The 10794-nt window shown below is 48.9% G+C and overlaps 1 long non-coding RNA gene across 2 annotated transcripts in view; it reads left to right on the top strand.

Annotated features, from left to right (window-relative positions):
- The first annotated feature begins 332 nt into the window (after positions 1–332).
- Positions 333–10794, top strand: part of LOC149451217 (uncharacterized) — a 37031-nt gene continuing 26569 nt past the window's right edge. For both annotated transcript variants that reach the window (XR_016315125.1, XR_016315124.1), the window contains exons 1-2: positions 333–442; positions 8155–8230. This is a non-coding gene — a long non-coding RNA (uncharacterized LOC149451217). The remainder of the gene's footprint in view (positions 443–8154; positions 8231–10794) is intronic.

Raw genomic sequence — 10794 nt, 5'->3', positions numbered from 1 at the left:
TGCGGATCACTCTTGTCCTGTGTCAGCTCAGTGAAGACTGCTGGATCCCCTGCCTGCCACATCTTGGGACATGAAGGACTAGTGGAGCGCAGAGACGATGGAGGTGTCTGGAGCTCACAGAACGTCTCAACCCCAATAACCGAAATAAAATATCCCTGTCCACATCACATCATATATCCACCCAGAGGGGGAATCCATTCCTCCCTCCCTGGCTGCTTCTCATCCCCTCCACACAATGACAACTGCTCTGTCATATTTTTTTTGTTTCTTTCGCCAGCCAGACGCAAGGGATGACGGGAATTGTAGTTTATTTCCTGACTCCACACTTCCGGTATATAAAAAGAGCGGGTTCTACAGAACTACAACTCCCAGCATCCCTCCCTGCCTAGGATTTGGAGGGGAATTCGGAGTGTACAGAGGAGAGGATGAGTGCCCGGCGGAGGTGAGAACGCTCTACTAATCACTGGACTGCTTACTAAGACTGGCTGTGGACGGCAGCCTATCAGTTTTTAGCTTTTAAAGTAGAAGCTGATTGCACAGCTGCTCCAGTGTTCTTCGTAAAGCCCCGCCCTGAGTGTGTACATGGGTTGTCTGCCCTTTACAGGCCATGTCATTCCTGTGTGACCATACTATGTTCCTGTACATGGCAGTCTGTCTCATGTCACGTCTGGATTCCTGGGCTGGGTTCTAGGAGAGGAGAGCAGTTCTAGAGGAGCAAACCACATGTACACTGGAGAGGTTCTACAGCAGAGGTCTCCAAACTGAGGCCCTTTGCTTTTTCCAGTCCTCGGGGCACTATTCATCCCACTGACACCGACAACAGGGCACTATTCCGCCCACTGACACCGACAACGGGGCACTATTCATCCCACTGACACCGACAACAGGGCACTTCCTCCCACTGACACCGACAACGGGGCACTATTCATCCCACTGACACCGACAACAGGGCACTATTCCGCCCACTGACACCGACAACAGGGCACTATTCCGCCCACTGACACCGACAACGGGGCACTATTCATCCCACTGACACCGACAACAGGGCACTATTCATCCCACTGACACCTACAACAGGACACTATTCCTCCCACTGACACCGACAACGGGGCACTATTCATCCCACTGACACCGACAACGGGGCACTATTCATCCCACTGACACCGACAACGGGGCACTATTCATCCCACTGACACCGACAACGGGGCACTATTCCTCCCACTGACACCGACAACAGGGCACTATTCCGCCCACTGACACCGACAACGGGGCACTATTCATCCCACTGACACCGACAACAGGGCACTATTCCGCCCACTGACACCGACAACAGGGCACTCTTCATCCCACTGACACCGACAACAGGGCACTATCCCTCCCACTGACACCGACAACGGGGCACTATCCCTCACACTGACACCGACAACGGGGCACTATTCCTCCCACTGACACCGACAACAGGACACTATCCCTCCCACTGACACCTACAACAGGACACTATTCCACTGACACCGACAACAGGACACTATCCCTCCCACTGACACCTACAACAGGACACTATTCCACTGACACCTACAACAGGACACTATTCCACTGACACCTACAACAGGACACTATTCCTCCCACTGACACCGACAACAGGACACTATCCCTCCCACTGACACCTACAACAGGACACTATTCCACTGACACCTACAACAGGACACTATTCCGCCCACTGACACCGACAACGGGGCACTATTCATCCCACTGACACCGACAACAGGGCACTATTCATCCCACTGACACCTACAACAGGACACTATTCCTCCCACTGACACCGACAACGGGGCACTATTCATCCCACTGACACCGACAACGGGGCACTATTCATCCCACTGACACCGACAACGGGGCACTATTCATCCCACTGACACCGACAACGGGGCACTATTCCTCCCACTGACACCGACAACAGGGCACTATTCCGCCCACTGACACCGACAACGGGGCACTATTCATCCCACTGACACCGACAACAGGGCACTATTCCGCCCACTGACACCGACAACAGGGCACTATTCCGCCCACTGACACCGACAACGGGGCACTATTCATCCCACTGACACCGACAACAGGGCACTATTCATCCCACTGACACCTACAACAGGACACTATTCCTCCCACTGACACCGACAACGGGGCACTATTCATCCCACTGACACCGACAACGGGGCACTATTCATCCCACTGACACCGACAACGGGGCACTATTCATCCCACTGACACCGACAACAGGGCACTTCCTCCCACTGACACCGACAACAGGACACTATTCCTCCCACTGACACCGACAACGGGGCACTATTCATCCCACTGACACCGACAACGGGGCACTATTCATCCCACTGACACCGACAACAGGGCACTTCCTCCCACTGACACCGACAACAGGACACTATTCCGCCCACTGACACCGACAACGGGGCACTATTCCGCCCACTGACACCGACAACAGGACACTATTCCTCCCACTGACACCGACAACAGGACACTATTCCTCCCACTGACACCGACAATGGGGCACTATTCCGCCCACTGACACCGACAACAGGGCACTCTTCATCCCACTGACACCGACAACAGGGCACTATCCCTCCCACTGACACCGACAACGGGGCACTATCCCTCACACTGACACCGACAACGGGGCACTATTCCTCCCACTGACACCGACAACAGGACACTATCCCTCCCACTGACACCTACAACAGGACACTATTCCACTGACACCGACAACAGGACACTATCCCTCCCACTGACACCTACAACAGGACACTATTCCACTGACACCTACAACAGGACACTATTCCACTGACACCTACAACAGGACACTATTCCTCCCACTGACACCGACAACAGGACACTATCCCTCCCACTGACACCTACAACAGGACACTATTCCACTGACACCTACAACAGGACACTATTCCGCCCACTGACACCGACAACAGGACACTATTCCGCCCACTGACACCGACAACAGGACACTATTCCGCCCACTGACACCGACAACAGGGCACTATTCCGCCCACTTACACCGACAACAGGGCACTATTCATCCCACTGACACCGACAACAGGGCACTATTCCGCTCACTGACACCGACAACGGGGCACTATTCCGCCCACTGACACCGACAACGGGGCACTATTCCTCCCACTGACACCGACAACGGGACACTATTCCGCCCACTGACACCGACAACAGGGCACTTCCTCCCACTGACACCGACAACAGGACACTATTCCTCCCACTGACACCGACAACGGGACACTATTCCACTGACACCGACAACAGGGCACTATTCCTCCCACTGACACCGACAACAGGACACTATTCCTCCCACTGACACCAACAACAGGACACTATTCCGCCCACTGACACCGACAACAGGGCACTATTCCTCCCACTGACACCGACAACGGGGCACTATTCCTCCCACTGACACCGACAACGGGGCACTCTTCATCCCACTGACACCAACAACAGGACACTATTCATCCCACTGACACCGACAACAGGACACTATTCATCCCACTGACACCGACAACGGGGCACTATTCCGCCCACTGACACAGACAACGGGGCACTATTCCGCCCACTGACACAGACAACGGGGCACTATTCCGCCAACTGACACCGACAACAGGACACTATTCCGCCCACTGACACCGACAACGGGGCACTATTCCTCCCACTGACACCGACAACGGGGCACTCTTCATCCCACTGACACCAACAACAGGACACTATTCATCCCACTGACACCGACAACAGGACACTATTCCGCCCACTGACACCGACAACAGGGCACTATTCCGCCCACTTACACCGACAACAGGGCACTATTCATCCCACTGACACCGACAACAGGGCACTATTCCGCTCACTGACACCGACAACGGGGCACTATTCCGCCCACTGACACCGACAACGGGGCACTATTCCTCCCACTGACACCGACAACGGGACACTATTCCGCCCACTGACACCGACAACAGGGCACTTCCTCCCACTGACACCGACAACAGGACACTATTCCTCCCACTGACACCGACAACGGGACACTATTCCACTGACACCGACAACAGGGCACTATTCCTCCCACTGACACCGACAACAGGACACTATTCCTCCCACTGACACCAACTACGGGGCACTATTCCTCCCACTGACACCGACAACAGGACACTATTCCTCCCACTGACACCAACAACAGGACACTATTCCGCCCACTGACACCGACAACAGGGCACTATTCCTCCCACTGACACCGACAACGGGGCACTATTCCTCCCACTGACACCGACAACGGGGCACTCTTCATCCCACTGACACCAACAACAGGACACTATTCATCCCACTGACACCGACAACAGGACACTATTCATCCCTCTGACACCGACAACGGGGCACTATTCCGCCCACTGACACAGACAACGGGGCACTATTCCGCCCACTGACACAGACAACGGGGCACTATTCCGCCAACTGACACCGACAACAGGACACTATTCCGCCCACTGACACCGACAACGGGGCACTATTCCTCCCACTGACACCGACAACGGGGCACTCTTCATCCCACTGACACCAACAACAGGACACTATTCATCCCACTGACACCGACAACGGGGCACTATTCCGCCCACTGACACAGACAACGGGGCACTATTCCGCCCACTGACACAGACAACGGGGCACTATTCCGCCAACTGACACCGACAACAGGACACTATTCATCCCACTGACACCGACAACAGGGCACTATTCCGCCCACTGACACCGACAACAGGGCACTATTCCGCCCACTGACACCGACAACAGGGCACTATTCATCCCACTGACACCGACAACAGGGCACTATTCATCCCACTGACACCGACAACGGGGCACTATTCCTCCCACTGACACCGACAACGGGGCACTATTCCTCCCACTGACACCGACAACGGGGCACTATTCCTCCCACTGACAGCGACAACGGGGCACTATTCCGCCCACTGACACCGACAACGGGGCACTATTCATCCCACTGACACCGACAACGGGACACTATTCATCCCACTGACACCGACAACGGGGCACTATTCATCCCACTGACACCAACAACGGGACACTATTCATCCCACTGACACCGACAACGGGACACTATTCATCCCACTGACACCGACAACGGGGCACTCTTCATCCCACTGACACCAACAACAGGACACTATTCATCCCACTGACACAGACAACGGGGCACTATTCCGCCCACTGACACAGACAACGGGGCACTATTCCGCCCACTGACACAGACAACGGGGCACTATTCCACCCACTGACACCGACAACAGGGTACTATTCCGCCCACTGACACAGACAACGGGGCACTATTCCGCCCACTGACACAGACAACGGGGCACTATTCCGCCCACTGACACAGACAACGGGGCACTATTCCGCCCACTGACACCGACAACAGGACACTATTCATCCCACTGACACCGACAACAGGGCACTATTCTGCCCACTGACACCGACAACAGGGCACTATTACGCCCACTGACACCAACAACAGGGCACTATTCATCCCACTGACACCGACAACAGGACACTATTTATCCCACTGACACCGACAACGGGGCACTATTCCTCCCACTGACACCGACAACGGGGCACTATTCCTCCCACTGACACCGACAACGGGGCACTATTCCTCCCACTGACACTGACAACGGGGCACTATTCCTCCCACTGACACCGACAACGGGGCACTATTCCTCCCACTGACACCGACAACAGGGCACTATTCCTCCCACTGACACCGACAACGGGGCACTATTCCTCCCACTGACACCGACAACGGGGCACTATTCCTCCCACTGACACCGACAACGGGGCACTATTCCTCCCACTGACAGCGACAACGGGGCACTATTCCTCCCACTGACACCGACAACGGGGCACTATTCCGCCCACTGACACCAACAACGGGGCACTATTCCTCCCGCTCAACCGCAAGCCCACTGAATCTACTTCCATAAGTATGTATGTACATATCAGTTCAGTCGTCTCAGCGATTTTATGGACCATCTCTGATACGCTTGAAAGCTTTTGTCTTAGAATTTTCTTGGCGTTTTTTTTTTTTTTTTATGAGGTAGGTTGCCAAGTCTTTCCATTATCCTCCACAATTGCTCGACTTTGGACTAGCATGCAGAATGTGATAACACATGTGCATAGCCCATTTGTTCACACATACTAGGGCCGATTAACTGCTTCCTGACCACTGTATAGCAGATATACTGCTAAAGGGTGGCACGGGTGCGCAAAATCACGTATATATACATGATTTTGCATTTACAGGGAGGGGGCACGCGCCCTACCCGTGCCACCATTCGCAGCTGCAGCTGTCAATCACCGGGTCTTGGCTGGTGATTGTTCACAGAGCATAGCCATGTAAAGCAGTGAGCTTCCAGTGAAGGACACAGCACTTAGCAAAACAGCACACAGTTAACCCTTTGATCGCCTCTCATGTTAATCCCTTCATGCCCAGTGCCATCAGTACAGTGTCAGTGCTTTTTTTTTTTTGCTTTTTTAGCACTGATCACTGTATTGGTGTCACTGGGGATGTCAGTGACACCAAGTGAGTTCATCCCAGTGTCAGAATGCCTGCCGCAGTCCTGCTATAAGTCGCTGATCGCTGCCATTACTAGTGAAAATAGAAAATCATTTGTAAACGCTATAACTTTCACGTAAACCAATTAATTTACACTTATTGGGATTTTTTTTTTAGCAAAGACATGTAGCAGAATGCATTTTGGCCTAAATGTATGACAAAATTTGATTTTTTTCAATTTTTTTTACTGGACATGTTTAATAGCAAAAATTCAAATATATTTTTTTTCCTCAATATTGTCGGTCTATTTTTTTTTAATAGCGCAAAAAAATAAAAAGCATACAGGTGATCAAACACCATCAAAAGAAAGCTCTATTCGTGGGAAAAAAGGACATACATTTCATTTATGTACAGCGTTGCATGACCGCACAATTGTCAGGTAAAGTAACACAATGCCATAACGCAAAAAATGGCCTGGTCAAGAAGGGGGGTAAATCCTCAGAAGGGCAAGTGGTTAACCTATCAGCATGCCTTTGGGATTGTGGGTGGAAACTAGAGTACCTGGAGGAAACCCAAGTAAACACAGGAAGAATCTGCAAACTTCATGCAGATAATGCTTATTCTGTTCAAATTGTACTACACATCACAAGCAATATTCATTTTTCACTGGTCTTATGCTGACCATACATGTATATGATACTTCACTCACTCAACTGTCTGGTCCAAAGATTCAACCAGAATGTGAAGACAGCCATTACCAATGGATTGATAGCTGTTTGGCCGGCTTTAGGCTGTGGTACATCTTGCTTTGCTATCATTGCTGTATGAGTGAGGAAGTCTTATCGCTCAGTACTATATAAATAGAAAGGCTACAGTGAGCGCTCCAAAATGTCAGCAGCTGAACACTCAAGGAAAACACATAAGAAGTCCCAAGATAAATGTACAAATATAAAATTCAGCGCTGTATGGTGTTGCCCTAATATAGGCAACAATAATAATATAGAAATAAAACCAGACATGAAATTATGGAATTTAAATCATAAATGAATGAAATGCAGTCCTGTAATAGTGCTCGCTGTTCTCCAGTGCAAATGATTGAAATGCGCACTAACCAGAAGCGTATGGGTAATACGCATGTGTATAAAATATCCTGAAGAATCTTATACATTTTATACACATGCGTATTACCAATACGCTTCTGGTTAGTGCGCATTTCTATCCTGTGCACTGGAGAACAGCGAGCACTATTACAGGACTGCATTTCATTCATTTATGATTTAAATTCCATAATTTCATGTCTGGTTTTATTTCTATATTATTATTGTTGCCTATATTAGGGCAACACCATACAGCGCTGCATTTTATATTTGTACATTTATCGCTCAGTACTGTACGTCATGAGCTCTCTTTACACATGCATGCAGAAATATTTAATAATACTTTCCATGGTAAGTAATAAACTTTTCCAGTGATCATTTACAATTAACTTTTCTGTTTACCATTTCTTGCAGCAAATCTGGTTTGTTGCAGACGCCATCAAGCAGTGTGAGACATACGGAGATGGCAGGAGAAAGTGGACAACTCCAGGTAACCCCTTATATGAGATTTTGTATGGCAGTGTGCTGTGGTTTGCAGGGCTGTGGCTGCTTTTGGCACACAAGATTTGATTTGGAAATGATTGCAGAAATTAACAATGAGATATTGCCAGTGGCTAAAATTTAGGTTTTGTCATGGTAATTGACTATGGGTAGCCATACACAGACAGATCTGTCATTAAAGTGGTAGTAAAGTTACTTTTTAAAAAATTGCTGACAAGTAGGGTATCTATGACAGAAGAGATCCTAGCAGTCTTTTCTGTTATAAAAGCGTTGTCCTACCTGTCAGCCGTCATCTACACTGGGCCACTCATGCGCAGCTCAGTGTACATTTATATCCTGAGGTCTGTGCCGCAGTGATGCGACTCCCATGTACACGTGCAGGAGTGACGTCATCGCTGCCAGCCATTCAAGCTGCGAAAGACTTGAAACCTGGAAGGAAGACCAGCCAAAGATGGAAGCTCCCAGGGCCCGCTGGATTGATCGCACTGCAGCATTGAAGGATTTCTTTGACAGGTAAGTCTGCCATAATGTGCTAATAATGGCATAACCCACCTGGGGGCCCCTAAAAAAAAAAAAAGAAAAACTATAGTGTCCTTTACTGCTGCTTTAAAAAAATGTATATTGCAGCCTACCACTTCTTAGATGTAGTGGCTGCCTTTGTTTTCTCTTACTTTAAATCTGTTTTTCTTCTTTTTCTCTTTCTTTTTTTTTTTTAATTTGGTGATCTGGCCAGTATTTTTTAAAATTTTTTCAACTTCCTTCAACAAACCAAACTGTCCAGAAAACATGGCCATTGGAGAGTTGAGACAAACTATTTTACACTGATCTTGGTGCTCACAATTTTCAGCTTTTATTCATTTTTGAAAATTTTTTATCCCGATGGGGGGAAAAAAAACTATTTTTGAAACTGCTTAAAATGTGTTCAGCTTCAATTTATTAGTCAGGGCCATCTACTAGTGCATCTAACACTACTTTCTCCCCAGACTGACAATGCTGCTGTCCAATGGTGATTCCATTGCTCCTAAGTGTATTACTGACTGGATCACCAGGTGAAAATAACCTTTTGGGATAAAGTTTTTTTTCATAAATAAAGGTTGAACATTGTAAACACCCCTGTCAGTGTTACATCTCAACCCTCCAATTGCTACTTTTGCTGGACAGCTTGGTCTGTTGAAAAATAACCGCTTCACTGGCCAGATCACCAGGTAGAAATAAAAGAAAACTAATAGAGCCTCCACATGTAAGGATTGGTAAGCTGCAATATATCACATTTTGTTTTTGAGTTTATAACCACTTTAAGAGATCTTTTAGATGAGTCTACCACAAGGACTGGTAATTGTTTTATCCATTGACATGACTGTCAGCGTGATATGGTGCAAAACTATTGAGGAGAAGGGCTGGTCATCAAGTTTCCTTAAAGCCTATGGGTAGTTAAAAAAAAAACCACAGAAAACAAAAATGTAAGGGATATTACTTAGTCAGCAAGATGCATCCCTTGTGCTCATGCCTTTTTTGATACCTAAAATCCTCCTCTGTTAACACCCAACCCCCACCACCCCTTTCCACCCATGCCACCATAGTCTTGGTGTGGCAGTGGTAAAAGAGCTGAGGAAGCAGTGACAAGCACTCATCAGCAATGCCCAACTATGCTCACCCTTCCTGTCCCCAACCTCCATTCATAGAAGTCATAACTATGATATGTACACACCTGTGTACTGATCATAAGTTATGTGATAGGAGCTTTTTACAAAGTGGTGAGAGGGCAAAAACAGTTGAAAAGCCCACTAGGCTGCTCACAACAGACAAGGCTACCCTCAAGAAGGTACTCCAGCAGGTTACCAGAAAAAAAAAACATGCATACATGGAAGGAGCACCAGACCAAAAGATAAAAGTCCAATTTAATTTATTGGTATTGAAATCTAGTGCGTTTCAGAGGTCAGAAGAACTCCCCCTTCATCAGGGCTTCAGTTAAAAATTAGAACCTTTAAAAAGATTCTAAAGGCTTTGATTTAAAAAAAATAACAAACATGTTATTCTTACCTGCTCTGTGCAGTGGTTTAGCACAGAGCAGCCCGGATCCTCATTTTCTCAGGTCCCCTGGTGGTGCTCCTGGCCCCTCCCTCCTGTTGGGTGCCCCCAGAGCAAGCAGCTTGCTATGGGGGCACGCAAGCATGCACACACCCCAGCCCTTGCTCCATACACGGAGCTAGGGCTCAGTCCCACCCCCTCCCTCTTCTCATTGGCTCACTGGTTGTGATTGACAGCAGCAGGAGGCAATGGCTCCCGCTGTTGTCTCAGTCAATGAGGAGAGGGAGTCCTGGGATAACTGAGACTTCAGTGTACATCGCTGGATCGAGAGGGGGCTTAGGTGAGTATTGGGGGGATGCTGCACAGAGAAGGTTTTTTTTTGCCTTCATATATAGAATACATGAAGACAAACAACCTTGAGCCTTTACAACCACTTTAAATGGACTCAGAGTAAGGCTTTCCTGTGTGAATCTGGGCAAGGAAGCGGATTGCTGGATTGGAAGAATTATTGACCAGCAGTATCTG

The sequence above is a fragment of the Staurois parvus genome, unplaced genomic scaffold, assembly GCF_062004578.1.
Source record: "Staurois parvus isolate SC_StPar_1 unplaced genomic scaffold, SC_StPar_1.0 ptg000544l, whole genome shotgun sequence".
Taxonomy (NCBI): Eukaryota; Metazoa; Chordata; class Amphibia; order Anura; family Ranidae; genus Staurois; species Staurois parvus.
Note: the sequence above shows the minus strand (reverse complement) of the source record. Positions and strands in the feature narration are given on the sequence as shown.